Source organism: Bombina bombina, chromosome 1, assembly GCF_027579735.1.
Source record: "Bombina bombina isolate aBomBom1 chromosome 1, aBomBom1.pri, whole genome shotgun sequence".
In the NCBI taxonomy this organism is placed as follows: domain Eukaryota; kingdom Metazoa; phylum Chordata; class Amphibia; order Anura; family Bombinatoridae; genus Bombina; species Bombina bombina.
Window position 1 is genome coordinate 1,368,904,895 of NC_069499.1, and position 21,268 is coordinate 1,368,926,162.

Sequence of the window (21,268 nt, forward strand, 5' to 3'; positions counted from 1 at the left end):
TTGAAATTAAACAGGATATTACCTTGTTGTCCAAAGATGTTAGACAATTCTCTGCTAGACTCTCAGAAGTAGAGCAAAGAACTTCTGATTTAGAAGACCTGACACTGAGTCATAACACCAAGCTAGAAGTTATGAATACCACTCTTCTAAAAATCCAGGGTAAATTAGAGGATTTAGAAAATCGTTCCCGGAGGAACAATTTTAGAGTTATTGGGGTACCGGAAGAAAACCAATATGATGATTTAAACAAATTAACGGTTACCATACCCCAACTCTTAAATATTCCACACTCTCATCCACAAATTATAGTAGAAAGGGTACATCGGTTAGGCTCATATACAGCTGACAAAGAGCACACAAGAACTAGACCCAGGCCTATTATAGCCAAAGTATTAAATTTCCAGGATAAAGTTACACTTCTACACTACTACCGTAAGAATCAGCCCATTTACCTGGGAGAGGCAAAAATTATGATTTTTCAAGACTTTTCTGCAGAAACAGCTGCAAAAAGAAGAGAGTTGGCCCCACTATGTACCAGATTAATTAATCAGGGTATTAGAGCTACTATAATTTACCCAGACAGATTGAAGATCATGGTAGATGATCAAACGCATTTTTTTGATTCATCCAAAGAGGCTGAGAAATTTTGTACTGAGACCCTCCCACTGGAAAATAGGGGCTTGACATGATTCCTTTTGAAGTTTCTAATATTCACCTATTAGTAACTAACTATGTGTGGAAGATGGTCCAACAAGCTAAGGGGTTATTACTTGTGTGGTTTTTTTTGGGGGGGGCCCCCTTTTGTTTTGTTTTTTTGTGTGTGTTTTTTTTTTTTCTTCCTTTCTTCTTTTTTTTTTTCTCTCCCCCTTATTCTCTTAAATGGCAGATATTTTAGGCAAATTTAAGTTGACCTCTTGGAATATTGGGGGTATCACTTCTCCTATTAAGAGAAAAACAATAATTTCGCACTTAAAAAAAATAAATACTAACATCGCCTTCTTGCAAGAAACCCACTTAAAAACACAAGAAGTTTTAAAACTTAAATTTTCATGGGTTAAAGAAGTCCTTTCATCCCCTAGCAAACACAGGAAAGGTGGGGTTGCAATTTTGTTTGGGAAAAAATTAAATTATCAGGTTCTCCACACCAAAACAGATACAGAGGGGATGTTTCTACTGGTAAAGATCAAACTAGATAAGGTTCTATTTACATTATGTAACATTTATGCTCCTAATGTTTTCAGTCCTCTTTTCTGGGAAACACTCCAAGCTAATATCATGGCATATGCGGAAGGTTATCTTATAGTAGGAGGGGACTTTAACATGGCACCACAATATCCCTTAGATAGGCTTAGACAAAACTCTTCTAGCCCAAAAACCAAAAGAGATAACCTAGAGTCAAAATTATTTAATAGACTTTTTCAGAATCTCAGAGTTAGAGATCTTAGGAGGTTACAGAATCCCGATACCAGAGACTTACATGTCTCTCTAAAGCCCATAAGTCACTCTCAAGGATCGATATTTTCCTTGTGGACGAAAGGCTATGTAATTCAAAAATCATCTTGGGGATTCTCCCTATATGCATTTCAGACCATGCCCCCATCTGTCTTGATTTTCAGTTTAATGATTCTGTTCCTAGGAGTTTGCGGTTCCAGTTCCCGGTGTATATGGCAACAGATTTTAAGTTTACAACTTGGCTTATTTCTAAGTTTGAAGAATATGCTCTTTTTAATCATGAATACTCTGATCGGCCTACCATATTCTGGGAAACGGCGAAAGCTGTCCTTAGGGGGGAGATTTTAGCCTATGTCATTAATAGGACAAAGAAAGTCAAACTAAGAGAAAAGGAAATCCTGAGGTCAGTGTCCAACGCATATAATAATCATTTAATAGAGAAATCACCGGCTAGTTGGGCAAGGTATACTCTAAGGTTACAGGAAAGGGATTCCTTTCTCCTTTATAGGACCTCCCAGCAAGACCTGAGACTTCAGGCTAAATTATTCAGATATGGTAATAAAACCGGGAAATTCCTTGCAAGACTAGTTAAGAGGGATAAAGGTTCTTCTCTGATTCATTCATTACACGATAGAGGTAAAAATTTAACAACTTCAGAGGAGCTCCTAAAGACCTTTTCAGATTATTATCAAGACCTCTATTCCCTCAAAAATTCAAATTACTCTGAGTGTGAAGATTTTTGGAGCAAAATTTTGCACCCAACACTTACACATGAAATGACCAATATTCTTAACTCCCCAATTTCGGAGCTTGAAGTATCTAGAGCAATTCATGATCTCTCCTTGAACAAAGCCTCAGGCCCAGATGCTCTTCCTAATGAGTTTTATAAGATATTATCTCCGGTAATTGTTTCTCACCTAACTTCATTATATAACGATATGTATATCAAGGGTAGTCAGCCCTCCTATACTACCTTAATCCTAAAACAAGGGAAGGATCCTGAAAAAAAGGAATCATACAGGCCTATAGCCTTATTAAATACAGACTATAAAATATTCACCTCCATTTTAGCATTTAGGCTTCAGTCCCTTCTCCCTACCATCATACATAAGGATCAGGCAGGATTCATGTTCCAACGTAATTCTTCGGCTAAAATAAGAGATTTTTCTTACCATCGATTATTTTAGAACTAGGGAGGGGTTGGGGGGAGGGGAGAGGGGGGACACCTCGGACTTAGCGATTATTGCAATAGATGCAGAAAAAGCTTTTGACTCAGTCCATTATGACCACTTATTCTATTCTCTGCAACGCTTTGGTCTGAATGGTAGTTTTCTTAAATTTATTACTAATCTATATAATTCTGCCTCTACAAGGATGTTAGTCAATGGATTGATTTCTTCGGATATACTCCTTAAAAGAGGTACCCGGCAGGGATGTCCCCTCTCCCCCCTCCTCTTCAACCTCTCCATTGAACCTTTTGCTATCTACGTCAGACATCATCTTGAAGGGATCATGATAGGTAAGAAGGAAATGAAAATTGCTTTGTATGCGGATGATATCCTTATCTATATTAGAAACACCTATTCTAATATCCCAAAACTTCTTTCGACTATAGATCAGTTTGGATCCTTTTCCGGGTATAAGGTGAACACTACCAAATCTGAACTTATGTGGATTAAACACCCCAACAAACCCCCGGTAAACATACCATTTAGGATTGTCTCCGAATCTTTTAGATATCTGGGTATTGTAATTTCTCCCAACCCTGATATGTGTTATCGTCTTAATATTTCACCGATATTAAATAAAATAAAGGAGAGTTTGAAGAATTGGCATAATCTCCCCTTATCTCTATCAGGCCGAATAGCTCTATATAAGATGGTCTGCCTTCCCAAACTTCTTTATGTTCTCCAAAACACTCCATTGATTCTTAAGAGAAATTATATTCTAACGATTAATTCTGCTTTGAGTTATTTCATCTGGCAAAGTAAAAAACCTAGAATCTCATTAGCTAAACTTTCCCTCCCTAGAAAATTTGCAGGGCTGGCTATACCAGATCTTAAAAGTTATAATTATGCTTTTCTCGTGCGTCTAGTGATGGATTGGATTTTCAGTAAAGACTATGTCACAGATAACGAATTGGAAAAAAATGTAATTGCTCCATTCCTGCCTTCAGCAATAATCCATTGTAATTCTAGTGTATTACCTAATGAGGTGAAAAAAATGAGAACTATATTTAACCCACTTCAGGTCTGGCGAAAAGTTAGTAAATTAATGGACTTAGACTATGGGGTATCTAAATACATGCCATTAATAGGCAATCCACAATTTCAAGCAGGACTCCAAATATCACCCTTTCAAAGGTGGTCTATGCTAGTCCTACATAATGTTTTTCAATTATTAGATTCTGATAACAAGTGTATTAAAACGTTTAGTTCCCTTCGTGAGGAGTTCAATTTACCTCAAAAGGATTTTTACACGTATCTACAAGCAAGACACTTTCTATTTGATCTAATAAATAAGTTCGGCTGGAATTGGACTTTAGGACACATGGAAAACACTGATCTCATTCAATATTCAATCTCTGAAGTAACACAAACTACTCTCTCCGCTACGTGGAGAGAATCTCATATTAAGCTACTTTTTATGACATATTTTACTCCTGATAAAGGTTTCAGATATGGAAATCTCAGCTTTAATATTTGCCCTAGATGTTCACTACTAGCGGCTAACCTTGTACATATGCTATGGGAGTGTCCAGGGATTAGACATTTTTGGCTTAAGTTACAATATTGGCTTAATAATAAATTGGGGATTTCCCCTCTGACATTAAAACTGACATACATACTGTTCCTTCAGGAGGACTCAAAAAATCGGCATGTAAACCATAGATTGGTTAACACGGCCATCTTAGCGGCTAGATACCTAATTTTTAAAAAATGGAAAAGCAGGAAGACCCCCAGTATTCCGGAGGTCAAGAATTGTCTGAAAAAACAATGTATCCTAGAGCAGATTGATACCAACTTAACTGATGAGCAAGACATTACTGTATTCTTTTCAAAATGGTCACCTTTTATTAAAACCCTTTCTCCTAATGAAATTGATTATTTAATTTATCCATTTCGAAATTCTGAACTTGTACTGTTAAAGCTTTGGTAAACAGTTCTATGCCATTTATGTCCATTTATTTTATCTCCTTTTTTTCTCCCCCCCCCCCTTTTTTTTTTTTTTGTTGTTGTTGTTTTTTTGTTTGTTTTTGTTTTGGTTTGTTTGTTTGTTTGTTTGTCTGTTAGTTATATAGTTAGGTTGCTTGGTTGGTTGGTTGGTTTTGTTTATGTTTGTGGTTTTGTTTTGAGTTGAGGGGTGTCCCCCAAATTGGGTTACGTGGAGCTACTATATTAATATTATCTGACTAATTGTTTCATGTTATAGTTCTTATAAAAGAAAAGGTTAGAGGTTCTATTTTTGTACATCGGGCAAAAACAGTAATCTGCCCTAGAGAAATTGTTGTTTCTTTTTTGTTAAAGACATGTTGATATTTATTTTTCCACTTTCCTGCTTTATTTGTACTGTCTGGATTTATATGTACTTTGCCTATTATGATACCAGATGTAATGAATTAATTTGCTTTGTATACTTATTTTGAACCTCAACAATAAAAAGAAAGAGAAAAAAAAAAAAAAAAGATTTATTTCACATGTTTTGATGTATAATTCTTATATGTCATGATATAAACATGAAATAATGGTACATTTTGAATCTGCTGGATCTGCTGAAAAAACAAAATAAAATGTGCGAGTTTCTCACTGAACATTGTTCTAAATTAGGGATTAAATGTTAGCAGCATCTAAAAACTCAAAAACAGCTCAGCACAGGGATGGAAATGGATCAGCGGTTAAGGGGATGTGTTTCCATTAGAAACATTGACAATTTTCTCTCTTTGCTTTTTTTGTTTTTAATACGGCTCATTTTGCTCATTGAAACCAAAACCAATGCTTGTTGAGGTTATCTCTGTGTATCTATCCAAGAACATAGGTACTACAATTTGTGGTATGAATGGTGGTTTCAATTAACAAAGCTAGCTATTTCAAGTGCAAGAACATAATAGAGCTCCCAACCTTCCCTGAACTTTTAGGATTGTTACAGGTTGGGAGGTCTGTCTGATTTCCCACCCGTAGCTTCTCCAGCCAGTGCAAATTCAGGGGAATGCCTTGGCTCCTTCCATGACACACCCAGTCCCAGACTCTGTTTCATTACAGCCATATCATGTTTTAACCCCCCCACCCACTTTATCTTAACAGCCTCATTGACAAAACAACCTCCCACTTCCTTTTTCCAGAAAGCCTGTACAGTGATCCTTAAATCCAATAAGCTCATATACAAGAAGGAAGGATTATGGGGGGGGGATGCATATAGTAGCTTATTGTACATTTAAAATTGTTGGGCAGTGCGTTTCCTTCCATAAATCACAAAGACACCAACTTTATCTATATCCAACTAGCTAAATGTCTTAGAAGATGTTATTATTCCTTTGTTTCCAAATTATATTTTGCTCATGAAATCTTTGTCTTTTATGAATAGTGCAGCTGGCACAGTGACTTATAAGACCAACTAAGGCATACTTCTTTATGTTGAGTCATAAAGGATTCCATTTATAGGTTCTGTATTAGATCTACGGCAGTGTGATATAAATATCTCAAAGTTTTATTTATAAGATTAGGTGATTACAACAGATTCCAAGTAATCCCACTAAGGAGAAGTTTAAAGGGCCATGATACCCAAATATTGAAACACTTGAAAGTGATGCAGCATAGCTGTAAAAAGCTGACTAAAAAATATCACCTGAACATCTCTATGTAAAAAAGAAAGATATTTTACCTTAAAATGTCCTAAGTATTTACACCCCATTGTAAAGGACTTTAATCAGCAAATAAGTATGTTTGTCCCGGGACAGGCAAGGGAGTGAGCCTCGTGCTATATGTTGTTTCCCTATTCAGTTTAAGGAAGTTTACTATGAAATCTCATGAGATCACAGTAAAAGAGTTCATGACCTCAGCACTGTTAATGCTGATTGGCTGCTGTTCATATCCATTATTTTTTTTATATAAACTGCAGCTGGACATCAGCTGAGGTATAACTTTTTGCACAGCATTTACTCTGGTGAGCTGAGGAGATTGTGAAGTAAAATATCTTCCTTTTTTACATAGAGATGCTCAGGTGATAATTTCCTGTCCGCTTTTTACAGTTATACTGCATCAGTTTCAAGTGATTTAGCATATGAGTATTATGTCCCTTTAAGTAGGAAAGAAGAAGTTCTATGGCTGTCAATCAATTAAAAGTTGAATATGTAGCAATTTTTCTGTAGTAGTTAATCTTATGTATTCTTCCACTATCTAGGAAATACCTAAATGAAAATTATATATAATATTAAAAAAATATATATAATATATACGCACAAAATTCTTAAAGGACCAGTAAATACAGTAGATTTGCAAAATCAGCAAATGCATTATAAAAAGACAATGCAATAGCACTTAATCTGAACTTCAAATGAGTAGTAGATATTTTTTATGTCTATTTCCACTCCTCCTGTATCATGTTACAGCCATCGGTCAATCACAAATGCATAGTCTGTGAACTCTTGCACATGCTTAGTAGGAGCTGGTGACTCAAAAAGTGTAAATATAAACACTGTTCTTTTTAATATTTTTATTAATGACTTGGAGCAAGGATTAAATAGCAACATCTCTATTTTTGCAGATAATACAAAGTTGTGTAAGGTCATTAGGTTAGAGCAGGATGAACTAGGGTTACAAGGGGATCTGCAAAAATTAGAAGTATAGGCAGATAAATGGAAAATTAGATTTAATATGGGACAATGCAAGATTCTACATTTTGGAAGTAAAAATAAGCATGCAATTTATTATATAAATGGGACTAGACTTAGCCAAACGGAGGAGGAAAGAGATTTGGGAGTAGTAATAGATAACAAGCTAAAGATGGGTGTGCAATGCAGGGCAGTGGCTTCTAAGGCTAATAAGATACTAGCATGTATTAGGAGGCATTAATTCAAGGGAGGAAAGCATAATTCTTTCACTATATAAATCCCTGGTAAGACCTCACCTTGAGTAAGGAGTGCAGTTTTGGGGGCCAATCTCAAAAAAAGACATTGCAGACCTTGAAAAAGTTCAGAGAAGGGCCACAAAGCTAATAAGGGGAATGGAGAATTTAAGCTATGAGGAGAAGTTAGCCAAACTGGGTCTGTTTTCTCTAGAAAAAAAGGCGCTTGAGAGGTGACATGATTACTTTATATAAATATATTTATGGCCCATATACAGAGATGGCGGAAGCTCTGTTTATTCCAAGAAAATTGTTTGTTACAAGAGGTCACAATTTAAGGCTGGAGGAAAGGAGATGGACTTAGGTCTTTTTTTTTTCTACCTCATTTTCTATGTTACTATGTTGCATTTTGTTCATGGAAATAAATTGGAAAGTTGTTTAACATTGCATGCTCTATCTCAGGGTTCTTCAAACCACGGATCGGGACCCATTACTGGTCACAACACCATGTTTACTGGGTCGTGACTTGTGTGTGTGTTGTAGGAGAATGTGTGTGTGATGTGGGTGTTGTGAGTGTTGTATGAGAGTGTGGTGTGTATATGTTGTATGAGTATGTGTGGTGTGATTGTTAAATGAGTGTTGTGGCGTGTGTGTGGTGTCTGTGTGTTGTGTGAGGTGAGTGTGTGGTGTGTGTGTGTGTGGTGTGATTGATGTATGAGAGTGTGTGTTAACTTTTACAATACAGGTGGCCCTCGTTTTACAACGGTTCAATTTACACCGTTTCAGAATAAGAACCTTTTTTTCCAGTCATGTGACTGCTATTGAAAAGCATTGAGAAGCACTGCATTTATTAAAATAGCCAGTAGGTGGAGCTGTCAGCAAGCTGAAATTAATTAGTTTAACCAGACCTGAGGTATCGAGCAGATTTCAAAGGAACAAGATCTTCCTGTCTATAAATCAGTCCAGATTGTAATGCATAGAAAAAACTGTTTGCAGAAAAATTCAAGTGAAGTCTGTGTTGTGTGATTATTTTATTAGGTTTATAATGCTGTTTAGCATTTGAAGTCTTCATTTCAAAGCTTTAAAAATAATGTATTAGGTGTTACTTATGACAATTTTGAGAGGGGCCTGGAACCTATCGACGCTCACTTCCCATTGACTTACATTATAAACTGGGTTTCAATTTACAACGGTTTCGATTTACAACCATTCCTTCTGGAACCTAACCCCGGCGTAAACTGAGGGCTACCTGTACTTTCAAGTTTGACTACAATCAGGAATAAAGTATGCAAACATTTTAGTAACTTTGCCAAAAATTGCAACTATCTTGTTGTATATTACTTCATACAATTTCAGACATAGGGGCTGATTTATCATGGCCCGAATGGGGGCGTATACCCCTTTTTCCGTGCGAGCCTTCAGGCTCGCCAGAAACAGGAGTTAAGAAGCATATTTCGCCATTTATCGATGTCTGGTGGATCATGTCCACCACACACTTGATAAATCCGCCCCTAGGCATAAAAATTGGGTCGTAAATGGTATGTGGTATCATGGCACTGGGTCTTGTAAAAAAAAAGTTTAAAGAACCCTGCCCTATCTGAATCTTGAAAGTTTAATTTTGACTTGAGTGTCTTTAAGGTAATGCAAAAGTTTTTCCTATCAAATGTGTAAAAGCAAGGAAATTTAAATTACCCCCACTCCGCGGTTGGGAGCCTTGCATGACGTAATCAGTGACATCACTGACATCACACTGGACATTGTTTGATAACATTATCAGTGATGACTGATCTTCTCAGGAGCGTTTTCCTCTCATCCTGCTCATCCTCTTAATCCAACTAACCCTCACACCAGCTTCTGTTCATCCCTTTAGCTCCCTTTAGCTCTCCCTCCTTAAACATAGCTGCCTCCCCAACCTCTCTTTCCTTCTCCCTGATATCCACTGCCCTGCTCACACAGCTTCCTCTTCAACTGTCACTTCACAGTCTGCTTTGCACCCTCTTATTCCCCATGCACAGCACCCTCCTCACCTGATGTCTTACACATATCCTCCACCTTTTACGCTCACTCCTTGTTCTTTACACACAGCCCTGCTTATTCTTTTAGTCCCTATCTCCCTTGTTTACAGCTCCTTACCCCCTCGCATATACCGGTAAACCCTGCTCACACCACACTTTTACATAAAAAGGTGTGAGCAGTTTTAACCAATTTTCCAATTTACTCCTATTATATAATTTGCTTTATTCTCTTGATATCCTTTAATGAAGATTCAGCAATGCACTACTGGGAGCTAGCTGAACAAAAGAAGTGTATCTGCACAGCCACCAATCAGCAGCTAGCTCCCAATCCTACCTGGATATGCTTTTCAATATAAGGATACAAAAAAATTAAGCAAATTAGATAATAGAAGTAAATTGTAAAATTGATTAAAACTGCTCTATCTTATTCGTGAAAGTAAATTTGTGGGTTTCATATCCCTTTAAAACCAACATAATCTACATATATGTTATTTTTGTAGAAGGAAATAAAAAACAAACAAAAAAAAAACACTTATTCTGCAAGAACGGGCACTAATGTGGTATATTATATAGATTAATCACAGTTTGTTGGGGGATTGTAAATAGTACAACTGCCATTTCAAGCTAAAGGCAGAGCTAAGCTGCTTTACAACTGTGCCACAATGCAGATATGAATCAACAAAAAGGGGAGGACAGGGGAGTTCCCTGGTTGTGTCTGAAACTCTATCGCATTTCTTTCTAATGGTAGTGAAAGTCCACACAATCCTATTTTTACAAATGGGAATTACATCACCTGGCGACCAGGAGGAGGCAAAGACACCCCAACTAGAGCATTCAACTATCCCTCCCATTTCCTCCTCCCTCCCAATAGTTCTTTGCCTTGTCTAGAAGGTAGTCAGAGATGTAGGTGCTCTGCACTTTTTATTATGACAATCCTCAATAGATAGTTCTTAGAAGAGAGGGTTAGGGGAGTAGCAGCTGAATTTCTTGTCCATCTCTAGTAGAGTTGAGCACATCAGCAACTTGGGTTGTCACAGAGAAGTTCTCTAGCCTCACTCTGTATACCAATAGTTTTTTTGCTCCTTCATCTGGTCCTCACCTGTTAGTTACAGGGGACAAATGCTCCGTGTCTTCATTCACAGGTCTTCATATGGGGCCGTTCACTGGAGCATAGGTAAGTTCCTTACTGCCTCCTCTTTCTCTGTACAAAGACTAGTTGCCTATTCTTTTATGGGAAAAAGTGTATGCTTGGAGCCATCACAGCCGGTATATACGAGCAGATTCACCTTACGACATTGGAGTGGGAGTTAGCTGGACGACTCTGAGGGTCCAGGAGGCTCTTGTGACACTTATCAAGTGTCTGAAATCTTGTGAGTATTATCGACTTACATTTATTGCGTATCCTACCCCATTGATTTCTGCACTATGTTGGCGCCTTCTTTTATCTCACTTTCTATCTTGTGTATACACCCTACTGTCCACCATTTTTTTGCTCATATGGCTAGTGCCGTTATTTCAAGACCTGGTGCGTGTATGTGATATAAACAGTTCTTAAGGTCCTTGATACTGAGGGCTCCAGTCTGCAGTCCGCTGTCTATAATGGTATCGGTACTGCATGTGCTTCTGGTCTGTTCGGAGAGTAAGACACAGGAAATCCAAAGCACTTTTGCGATCTGGGGACGTATTTGTTTGTTTGCTGTCAGAGACAGCATTCTAAACTATGGCACTGTTTACTTACTGTCTCTCCACCTCTCCCTCTACCCCTGTCAATCTCAGTTTGTATCGCGGCACATCATAAGCATGTGCTCCACCATGTGGCAACATCACAGGCTGGGGACTGTTGCAATCAAGGGGCTTTTTTTTAGTGTCAGTTTATCCGGGGATCCAGTATAAAATTTGACCTTTACGTTCAAGATGGAATGCCTTAGGTACTTGCTTAAGTAGGTTCTCAGAACTTTAGGAGTAACAGAGTTAAAAACGGCTGAGGCAAAACCAGCAGAGAAATTGGATATCGTCAAACCCAAACTGAACTTCTGACATCTTCCCGGTTCCCTCTCTGATAGCCAATATGATTTCCAAAGAATGGGAGAAACCCAGGATTTCTTTCACCCCTTCTTACTTTAAGAAATTGTTTACAGTTCCTAGCTCTCATCTAGATTTATGGAACAAAGGTTGATTGAGCCATCTCTACTCTAGCTAAGAGAACAACCGTTTCCACTTGAGGATAGTACTTCCTTTAAGGACCCAATGTATTGAAAACTCGAAGGATATCTTAGGAAGACTTTCCCACAAGGCGGTCTTCCTTTTTTAACTGGCAGTTACTATTGCCTTCTGCTGGGATTCATTAGTTATGGTTGAGTCTCCCCTAGAGGAAATTCAGGATCACACCGAGGTGCTCAAAATGGTTAGCTAGCTCTTTCTTCCTTTTTATTTTTTTATTTTTATTAAGGGTCACCAAGCAGTACAGAAAAAAAAAAAAAACATCTTACCATGTAAAACACTGATACATAAATTCACAAATGCATACAATGAGGCGCGCTGGGCCCCTCATCCTGCTGCAAACAACAACGATCACATTGAATGGTATTCACATCATACAGTACAACATAACACACCTTCTGACTGAGAATGAGGGCCATTTTTTGACCTTTCACGCTCCTAAAACTTATGGAAGACCAATGATAAGTAGGGGACCACTTTTGGATCCCATCCAAAAGGTAGAACCTAATTTTATTTTTTATATAGGAGGAAGACCTGATAGGCCACTCACAGACCATATACTTAACACAATAATAACAGCTGTAACTAACAAACGACTTATGGGTGCCAGATAATGGCTGATATAGACTTATAAAGTAGTCGCTGAATATAAATTTTGTTCTATGAAAATACAAAAGATTTGATTCTGGACAGTGATCTTACTTATAGAGAGACTACAATACATTTATGTCAAAGTGCAGCTTTTATGTATTAATAAGCTAAGGACACCTGCCTTAGGTTTGCAGGGTTCATTAGCTATGAGGTAAAGAATATTTAGCGCTTAGGATAGGGCAGAGACTAACTAACTCTGCATAGAGTTGCGGAGGATTTTAGTTGCTCCTATACGCAATAGTTCTAGGTATGGGGGGGGTACCTAGCAGGGCAATAGCCCAATTGCTGCAGTAAATGCCATACTCTCCAAAAACACTTTTGAACTAAAATGGCTAGCTAAATAACAATATAAATCTTCAGATTACCACCAATGAAGATACATGAGTGCGTGTTACCAATAGGGTGTTATAATAAAACTATTATACATATATAACTCTGAGGAATAACTCACATAAAGCTTTTAGCTATTTACTGAACAAAGTGCTATATTTTTACCCTCATGTATTGTATAGGCCACTTTTGAGCATCAATTACCTCTATTCTTAAAGGGACATTAAACACTAAATACATGCTAGATAGAATGATGCATTCAAAGAAAAGATTAGTCCATGACTAACATGTAGATGTATTTTTTAAAGTTTCATTAGTTGTTTAAAAAGTGACAAAATAAGTGTAAAGTTTTAGTTTCTATAAAACACTGGGAGCTGCCATGTTGTAACTTGTGTTACCTTCTCTGCTGTGGCCAATTAGGGACCGTTATACATAGATCACTAGAGTGTGCAGCCAATGGTTGTGCTGGATTTAACAGTGTTCTGCACTTCCATTTCTAACAGGAACGGAAAAGCTCACAATTTCAGAATGGAATTACAGGCAAAGAGCACAAAATAAATAATGAAAGTATATTGCAGAGTTGTTTTATATATGCAATTTATCATTTTATATTACCATCTCAAAGTGTTTAATGTCCCTTTAAATCTGAGGGCGAAGGCCTCTTTTGGACCTACATAGAGAAAGATAAACACAAAAGGAGGAGACCTGACTTTTGCAAAATAAATACAATATAATGAGCCCCTCTGAAATCTCAAGTATCTAGCAGGCATCGTTATCTGACTAGCTAACTAATAAAGAGCAAGGGATCCCCTGTATTATGATAAAATATAAGAAAATATAGGGAAATGTGTAACTAGGCTGCGCATAGGGGTCTACCAAGTAGCATAGGCTCTCATACAGCATATACAAGTAGGCTCTTTAGTATCCCATATCGCCAAGAAATGATAGCACTAGGTGGGCTAGTTAACCATATGGGGGCGAAAACATTGCATAATTTGAATTAAGACAACAAACTCACTACAGGGAATACTATTAAATGTTTGGAACAAAGGGGAATAACATTAGATCATATCTAGTAACTCTCTGGTTCAGCCCTTTAAGTGTGAATTATAAGGAAATCCGTTTGCCCTGCATCAAGCTCTTAACATACAAAACCCTGAAATAGGAGCGGGCTACGTAATGGACTACCATTTCTAGTCTGAATAAAAAGGCACAACATTAGTATTATCAGCTATTAACAGTTTGAACATTTTTTTTTTCCAATTATTTTTTTGAGGTTAATATAAATGTGTACAATGTATGTAGAATTGCCAAAACTTAAGTAATATAAACATTAGGATACAAGTCTAAGTAATAAAACAGTGTACAGTCAATAAAGTTAATACCAAAATACTATCAATGATATTATAGATCTTTTAGCATTCCATCAACTCCATTCCAGTACAGAAAAAGAGTCGGTTACACTTCAATATCTGTTTATAACTGGGGATTGTTAAGATCATGGAAATACAATATAGTTGATGAATTAGGTTGTTATCAAGGAGAAGGAAAAAAATAAATGTTTCTATAAGATTCATTTTCCTTTGCTTACAAAGTAAGCTCAATGTTGTACGGAGGGGGGGGGGGGGATAAGGGACAGTGGGGAAACCAAGCTGCCCGAAACATACAGGAGGAGTAAGGTTAAAGGCCAGGGGACAAGTATAGGGTGATCTAACTTTGAGGTCATATTGATATAGGAACAGACCATCCCCAGATCTATATAGTGAAGGGTTATAAGTGGAATTTAGATGGTGTCTCCCCTCAGGATTGCTGTCACCACTGGACGGAGACGGGAAAGGGGTAGTGGATATGACCCGCTCTACCCCGCAGAGCGGGAAAGTGTGAGGGGAGACACCTCTCCCTTCCTTCTCTTTTCCTGCCTCTCCAGGTATATATCATTGGAGCTAACATAGCCATACCAACCAGAACTCAGGTGAGTTAGTAGAAAGATCAGCCAGCAAGTATTATATATAATTAGCCCAGGTATGAAATAAGATGTTAGTAGTTAAGAGACATATCAAATAAGTAAATATTTTGTGCATACCTGCTATTCAAGTGGTAATTGCAGGCTTCTATGATAAAACTGGTAATATTGAAACCTCCTTTCGGTTTACATGACGGGAGGGGGGATTAGCAGATGTTTCTTTAATGAGGCATATATATAAAGAGTTTAAGGAAACAAAATTTGGTATATTACCCGTTAGCTTAACCCATAAACAGTAGGGGGGGAGAAATGTAGTCAGCAATCCTGCAGCGATTAGTTAATAGCTATAGGTAATTCAGAGATATCTGAGAGAACCTGGGTAGTATTAAGAGAAACCAAGACCACAGTAATGGAATATCACAGAATGAATAGGGACCAGACCAAACGTGAACCAAACTTTATATTTTATGGTCTAGCCATATCTGGGATTTGACAGAGCTTGGGAGTATCAAGTATGAGATAATCGGCTGCGATCTTGAGTGTAAAACCTAATACCGGGTAGGTTGGGTACGCACATAGTATGGGAATATAAATGAGTGTAAAACTGACATCCAGTATTACAAGCATATGTGTAGGTCACCTCCTAATATTAAAATGAGTTCTATCCGGATTCTCATTATTAGCTACCACTCAGCTAGTGTAGTAATTCTAAATAAATGTTTACTCTCAGCTAAGGGCCTTGGTAAACAAAGCTAATCTTACCAATATTTCTTACTCTTGTTTTATAAGGGTTATAGATAGCTCAAATTTCTATAATCCACTGTCTCGGCCGCAGACAGTGGACTGATTAGCAGGGTAAAATATAGGGAGGACCATATTGGAATATCACTTTATCACTTCCCACCTTTAATAAACGTTAGCATATCATTAGCTAAAAATGATATAAAACATCACCTCAACCATTATGTTGCACACCTGGGTGAAGATCAGTGTAGGACAGCATACAGTCACGTGAGGTTCTATAGACATTATCTTATCCCTCTTGTTAACTTAAATAGTACACCCAGATTGATTCACTATAGTAGCCACCTCACATTCAGTTCGAGCAGTCCTCCCATAATAAGAACACATAATCTCCCTGAACTATCTCCCTATATATATGCTCAGCCTCAGACTAAACAATAGAAGGTATCCCAATAAGTTAACTATAGTCAGGTTCATATTGGAGCTCTCCCCCAGCAAGAGGTGTGGTCCTTAGGTTATATTCTAACATAACAGTAAATTTGGATCAATTGATAACAGAAGAAAAGTATTACTATGCATAAACATCTAAACATCACAAAACAAATAATATTCTGAAAAGGAAAATCCCTCCCAGACATATGTCCTGTTTATGTGCCGACCAGTTAACAGGCAAGAGAGATAAATGTCTCTAATATGTTGACTTAGGTTTGTATATACAGTATATAAAATATATTGAGTATTAGTATGCGTCCGTAGGAGTGTTTAGCATAATATACATACAGCTCTTCAGTGTAGAGGCTGTAGTGATCAGCGTCCCTATTGTTTTAGAGATCGCTCCCATCCATATCGAGTAAGTTTACCCAATGCCAGATCTGTTCCTATAGTATAGTACCCATCTTGGCATAGGCAGCAAGTTCCCATCCTGTATTCGGTTCCCTTCCAGGCTGGTACCGTGGGTTACTCTGTCGGCTTCTGAGAGAGACGAGCCCCGCCATCTCTCCACATCTCGCCATTGGTATGCACCACTGCGGTAGGCCTAACCCGATTACTTGAACACGTTTTTTTATCAGAAAGTGAGTTACATGATCTGAATAAGACAGTTTTTGTCTGTAAAATCAAGTGGACAAATAACTGTAATAGAGCATATAAATTGAACATAGTGTACCGTTTATAAAATTAAAACAGCTACACTAAGTGTGAGCACAAGAATAATTAAACATTAATATACCAGTCGGGAGTTAAAGTAAACTCCTTTATAAAGCTTGTGCACAATCCGTACAGTCACCTCGGCCACCAACATGCCGTACCCAGCATGTCCGCAAGTGTCCAGCAAAAATGAGAGAATACTGACCGGAATCAACAATCTCTTACATAACACGCAAGCAACCATAGCTTGGACTGGAAAAAATGTGTTTTTAGGAGGACCATTGACATTGGCTTTCCAGATCCCAGAGTAAAGTTTTGAAGCTAACCCACACCTGTTCGCCAGACCATATCGAAAGTTGGGCCGCAGCTGTGGGAGTCTGCCTCTCTCCCCGGTACATCCAAACAAAGCAAGGTATCCACAATGTCTTGACAGTCCTCCCAAAAGCAAGTGCCGGCACTTCTAGTCGGCACCCAAATATTAATAAATTACCTTCTTCGCACCCCGGCATGTGTCTCAAGTGGAGTAGAGTCCCAGTCCTGTCTCATACTCCTGCGAGGCTCTAATTTGCGTTTGCTCAATCTGAGTTGAAGTCGCTGGTTCCTTGTTTGTTTTAGGGTCTGGCATGGTAGCTCGGGGTGTAGCTGTAGATGAACCCATAACTGCTTCTGACTTGAGTATGCTGAGCGGGAGGTCATCTATAGTATAGGTGATGGCTACATGCGGCAATTCGGTGATGGTGCATTTTTGTTCCCCTGCGTTCATCTCATGCGTTCTACCTGCATGTTCACCCCCAATAGAAGCACAGCACTCGCTCAAATGTATGGCGCTATGTTGCAAGCAGGGGTCTATCTCATCCGCAATATTGGGCTCAGCATGGTCTTCCTCTATACCTGGGATTTCCATGAGCCGGTCGAATCTAATAAATATCTGCTCAAATTTAGCAAATAAGGTTTGCACCTGCAAAAGTAGGTTTTCCATGTTCAAAAGAAGTAAAGCAATGTTGCAGTAGAATGGTTAATACTGCTTTACCCCGGGTTACGGGGGTGGGGGTGTATATAAGTAGGCCGCCACCTCCGACGTCTACAGTTCAGTCCGAAAACTACTAATGCTGCTCCAACCAAATATATATCTCTGTATTCGGCACAGTCTTGGTTAACAGGATTTATCAAATTCTGCAGAGGATGAGATATCAGGTGGCAGATAATCGGCGGATTCTCTCCCTTGCATTATCAGACTCTAGGTTTGCAACCGTTCATGGCCGTTGCCCCGACACTCCCCCTAGCACTTTAATTTGTGACGCCATTATCCAAATTGCATCAATGCCAAAAATAGCCAACTCTAAAGCTGAGCGGTCGTACATCTCCACAGCTCTGCCCATGATATAACTATTTGCAAAATTAGTGACCGTTTCAGCTCAGAAATCTGAACACTTTTGTGGACCAGAAAGCCCAGTGGTCTCGCACAACTAAATTTTCAGAGGGATACAAGCTTGCTGAGACATCACGACCTTAAAGTGTCTGCGACTGCAGACACATTCAGGGAGCGGCCATCTTGCGGCCTCTGCAGGGTTTGGAGTGAGGACCGGGACTGACTAAGACCTGTTGCCCTATCCTTAAACCAACTACGCTGCCTAATTATGGAGTCTCCGGATCGCATCATGGATCAGATACACAGCTTTCTTGATAGCTGCCGGACAGCGTTTGAACTTCAATTTGTATTAGCTCTGCGGCAATCTACAGTGCAGTCTCTAACACACGCACCTCTATATGCTCTTGACACTGAACTCCCGGTGGGAGCGACACCGTGTATGCACCAAGTGATCACTGCCAACATGAGGGTGCTACTCTACAGACAACACAAGTTGGAACGGACTCTAGACGGAGGAGGCCATGCGACTAATACGTCAGAAATTCTGCCTTCTGAGTCAAGCGGCAGACCTCAGCTAAAGCCTCAGCATCTGCTGAATGACTGCCAGATCTATTCCAGCTGTGGCCACAGATTTAGTTGGAGCAACACAGTACCCTGGAATCCCCACACTTCGATATCTAAACGGGAGTGCCCTGTAAAAACTGACCATGCTATACGGACTGTTGGGGTGGGGTAAGCCCCTTGGTCGGAGTCATCCGCAGCTGTAGCTGGCGGACATTAGAGGATCCATGGACTTCTCAACAAGGGCTCTATCTGTTATGGCTGCTTTATAGAACTCTCATGCTGTGACTCTATCTAATGCCTTCTATATATATGTCTGCTACCCTGGCTTCATCCACACTCTGTTGCAGCCAGTTCACAAGGTTTATTTAAAATTGTGTCTTTCCATGTTTTATTTGTTGTTTATTTTTCTAACTTTTCATAATGACTATATTACCAAGTCCTTACTGTTGCTTGAAAAGATATAAGCTGTCTGTTAACCCTTGGCCTATGGTGTGCTCTGTAGTCTCCCACATGTTGCTTCAGGAACAGTACTTTGTGCAGATAGTGGGGTATCTATCAAACCTTGTCTACCAATGTATATACTTATTATGAATGGTCTTACTTACTAATGTTGGATAGATGGGGAATTTTCATTTCTGAGTTTCCCTATTTAAACTTAATTCCTCCTTTCCCACCACATTTCTTAATATGCCTTGTTGTATAGTTTTGAGCATAGCTATTTCACTATTGGCATATATAACGTATCGTATTTCTTTATATTTTATTTACATAGCCTATTGTGTGTTTAAACTCTTCCTTTTAATGTTTTATATGATGAAGATAGTTCTAAGTGCATTCTATTATGTTTTAAACGGTGAGATAACTCTGAATATACGAAAAACACCACCTCCTCCCCCCCCCCCCTCTACATTAATGTATCCCCTACTTTAGGGGAACTACCAAGGCGGTTTGTCTTGTCTATACCGCACCTTAACTATAGCTTTTAATTGCTCCCTAAGTACCTTCTCCTTCATAATACAATAGGAATGTGTTTATATGCCCTGTCTAGATCAGCAGGAAAGATCACTTACATGCCACCTACACATGCTATTTTAACACAGCTTTTAGTTAACTTTGTGGAGGTGTTCCAATATTTTATTATAAACCCATTTATCAGTAAGGGAGCTTTACATAATATTACCCAGAAGAATAAAAAATGAGTTTTTTCAATAAGGGTCCATGAGTGGCCCTCTCCAACTTATGTCCACCTACTTTATATTCTATCTACGATAATCCCATATAGCCCGGAAGTGGCTGCTTGGATCATATAGTAGGTCTTCAGCTACCATGGTGTTTAGTGTATAGTATGAGCAAGTAATTGTCTTTCAATCATTTGGTTTACCTATTTGTCATTGTTTGCAGCTTACTCTGTAATAATCTTCTGTTTTCTTTTATATTGTATATTGGCAATTACCAAATGTTTATTTTGACAAAAAACCTCAATAAAAGATAAGTTTAAAAAAAAAAATACAGGATTGGCAGTCTTAGCCAGGAGGGCTCTTTGGCTGAAAACCTGGTCAGCTGACATGGTTTCAAAATCTAGATTGCTTTCTTTAGCTTTTAAATGAAAGACCTTATTTGTGCCAGGATTGGTTTCCATCATTTTAGCAGTCACTGGAGGGAAAGGAGCTTTCCTCCCTCAGGATAAGAAGTCCAAGCCAAAAGGCAGGTCTTTTGGTCGTTTTCGATCCTTTCGTCAGAATAAGCCCCAGCGAAACTCTTCTAACAAATCTGATCATTACAGGGGCACATGGAAGCCGAACCCAGTATGGAACAAGAACAAACAATCCATGAAGTCAGCTCCAGACTCCAAGCCTTCATGAAAAGGTGGCCCTCGAGCCAGAGTTGTCTCAAGTAGGGGGTAGGTTATGTCTGTTTAAGGGGGTTTGGACCCAGTCTATTCAGGACCCTGTCACGGTTACAGGATAGGCTTCTGGTCTAGACCTCCAAGAGGCAGGTTTCTGTTGTCCCAAGTTTCAAAAAGGCTGGAAAAAATACTGGCCTGCCTTTATTGCATTTTAACCTTATGCCGTGGGGGTGTTTGTTCCTTCGGGTTCTATAAAAATCTCTATTGTCCAAAAAAAAAAAGGGTAACTTTTAGACCTATTTTAGATTTAAAATGTCTAAATAATTTCTTGTGTCCCCTCATTCAAGATGGAAAAAAATCAGATCTATTCTCCCCTTGTCCTCCAGGGTTAATTTATGACTACGGTTGACTTGGTCGCATATCTTCACATTCCTATACGTAGAGATCATCATCAGTATCTCAGATTTGCTTTTCTGGACAAACATTTCCCAGTTTACAGCTCTTCCCTTTGGTCTGGCTACGGCTCTTCTGGCAGTGGTCAGACTACTACAAGGCATTGCTGTGGCACCCTACTTGGACGATATCTTGGTTCAAGCTCCATCTTTTCAGTTAGCGGCCTCTCTCACAGAGAGGTTACTTTGGTGTCTTCAGAGTCATGGTTGGAAGGTAAATTTAGAAAAGCATTCTCTCGTGTCTCAGACGAGGTTAAATTTTCTGGGAGTGATTATAGATTCACTGACTATGAACATCCCATAGCCAAACTCCAATCAGCATGTCAGAGTTTTAGAGCTACCGACTATCCTTCTGTAGCTCAGTGTATGGAGGTAGTGGGGCTTATGGTGGCAGCATCAGAAAGCCATTTGCTTGTTTTCATTTTCGACCTCTACAGTGGTGCATGCCAAGGCAAT

The 21,268-nt window shown here is 38.8% G+C and overlaps 1 protein-coding gene across 2 annotated transcripts in view; it reads left to right on the top strand.

The window, feature by feature from the left end:
• GATAD2B (GATA zinc finger domain containing 2B) overlaps positions 1-21,268 on the top strand; it is a 305,557-nt gene that overhangs the window by 23,475 nt on the left and 260,814 nt on the right. The window lies entirely within an intron of this gene.